The 2,427-nt window shown below is 37.0% G+C and overlaps 1 pseudogene; it reads left to right on the plus strand.

The window, feature by feature from the left end:
- Positions 1-215: 215 nt before the first annotated feature.
- On the plus strand, positions 216-951 carry LOC112402285 (dnaJ homolog subfamily B member 6-like; annotated as a pseudogene).
- The last annotated feature ends 1,476 nt before the right edge of the window (positions 952-2,427 follow it).

Below are 2,427 nucleotides of genomic sequence, written 5' to 3' on the forward strand. Positions count from 1 at the left end.
ATTAAGAGGATGCAATTTTCAGCTAGAATGGATATCATGCACAAAGACAAAGAGGCATATAAGACTAAATCCTGAGAAACAGCAGGCTGCCACCATTACCAGCTCAGCAGTGCATGAGCAGAGGGGATACCCAGGCCACACCCCATTGCTTTGTATTCCTGCCAACGGCTCCCACACCCTAGGTCCCACGTAGATGACCTTAAAGGCAGAAACGCATGCTCCTTTCAACAGCCTGTCAAAACGTGGTGGACTCCTATGAAGTTCTAGGCGTGCAGAGACATCACTCAGCCTTTTAAGGATATAAAAAAGGCATATCAGAAACTAGCACTAAAGTGGCATCCAGATAAAAATCCTGAGAATAAAGAATAAGCAGAGAGAAAATTCAAACAAGTAGCTGAGGCTTATGAGGTGTTATCAGATGCTTAAAAACGGGATATCTATGACAAATATGGCAAGGAAGGGTTAAATGGTGAAGGTGCAGGTGGAAGTCATTTTAACAGTCCCTTTCAGTTTGGCTCCACATTCCATAACCCAGATGACGTCTTCAGGGAATTTTTTGGTGGAAGGGGTCCGTTTTCATTGGACTTCTTCAAAGACCCATTTGAGGCCTTTTTTGGGGATCTAGGAAGCAGAAGTTGAGGCACAGAGTCTTTTCTCTGCCTTCAGTGGCTTTCCATATTTTGGAGGGGGGGGTGTTCTTTTGATACTGGATTTACTTCTTTTGCCTCCCTAAATCACGAGGGTCTCACTTCATTCTCTTCCACATCACTTGGCGGTAGTGGAATGGGCAACTTCAAATCTATATCAACTTCTAAAATTGTTAATGGCAGAAAAATCACTACAAAGAGAATTGTCGAGAACAGTCAAGAAAGAGTAGACGTTGAAGATGACCAATTAAAGTCATTAAGGCTAAATTGTAAGGAACAGCTGCTATGCTTGGATAACAAGTAATTCAATGCATGCACTTAACAGAAATGTTAACTATAACAAGCTCCATCTGAAGATTGATAGGAACTTTTTTTAAGATGCCAAATGAACTATCTTTCAGTATAACTGTACCTAAAGTATTTGTAAACAGCTTATCCAAACCACTATTGGTCATAAACTTTGAGTTTATTGTTTGGACCACATAACAGGACCATTTTTTGGTCTTTAAAGTTGTTGTAAATCTCTGCATGCACTTTGTTTTCTATTAAATGTAACCCAGGGTGCCTGTGGCTCTTTCCTACATTAACACTAGCATAGACCTGCCTTTCTACTGTGTTTGAAATGTGAGCTAAGTAGTGTCAGCCTGCTGTGAAGTTAACATTGCCAGGATGAATCTTCCACAAAAATAATCTCAATTTTTCAGTATTTAGTAGTGGAAGATATTAATGCATTAATAGTAATGCATTTCTGGTTTAATTGATATAAATTGAGGATATTTTCTAGTGTGCATGAATGCTGGCAACTTAGTAAGTTTTGACAATTGTTTATTTTATTGAAGTGTAATTGACTTACAATATTATGTTTCATACATAAAATATAGTGATTTGATATTTTATAAATTATATTCCATATAAATTTATTATAAAATATTGTCTATATACCTTGTAGTATACATTACATCCTTGTATCTTGTGTATTTTATACCTACTAGTTTGTACCTCTTAATCCCCTTCAACTTTTTTGCCCCTCCCCCTACCCTTTGCCCCACTGATAGCCACAAATTTGTTCTCTGTATCTGTAAGACTGCTTCTGTCTTATATTCATTTGTTTTGTTTTATTTTTTAAAGTCCACATATAAGTGAAAACATACAGTATTTGTCTTCCTCTGACTTACTTCACTAAGCATAATACCCTCCAGGTCCATGCATGTTGCACAGGGCAAATTTTCATTTTTAATGGGTGAGTAATATTCCATTATGTATATACATCATCTATATATAGATATAGATGATATATACATATATCACATCTTCTTTATCCATTCATCTGTTGATGCACATTTAGGTTGCTTCCACATCTTGGCTATTATAAATAACTCAGCTATGAATATTAGGGTGCATATATCTTTTCAAATGAGGGTTTTCATTTTCTTTGGCTATATACCCAGGAGTGTAATTGCTGGGTCATATGGTAGTTATATTTTTAGTTTTATGAGGAACCTCCATACTGTTTTCCATAGTGGCTATAGCAATTTACATTCCCGCCAACGGTGTCCTAGGGTTTTCTTTTCCCCACATACTCGCCACCACTTGTTATTTCTCATCTTTTTGATGATGGCCCTTCTCACAGGTATGAGGTGATAGCTCATTGTGGTTTTTATTTGCATTTCCCTAATGATTAGTGATGCTGAGCATTTTTTCTCATGCCTATTGGCCATCAGTATGTCTTCTTTGGAAAAATGGCTATACAGGTCCTCTGCCCATTTTTTAAATAGCTTTT

The sequence above is a fragment of the Neophocaena asiaeorientalis genome, unplaced genomic scaffold, assembly GCF_003031525.2.
Source record: "Neophocaena asiaeorientalis asiaeorientalis breed wild unplaced genomic scaffold, Neophocaena_asiaeorientalis_V1.1 scaffold604, whole genome shotgun sequence".
Taxonomy (NCBI): domain Eukaryota; kingdom Metazoa; phylum Chordata; class Mammalia; order Artiodactyla; family Phocoenidae; genus Neophocaena; species Neophocaena asiaeorientalis.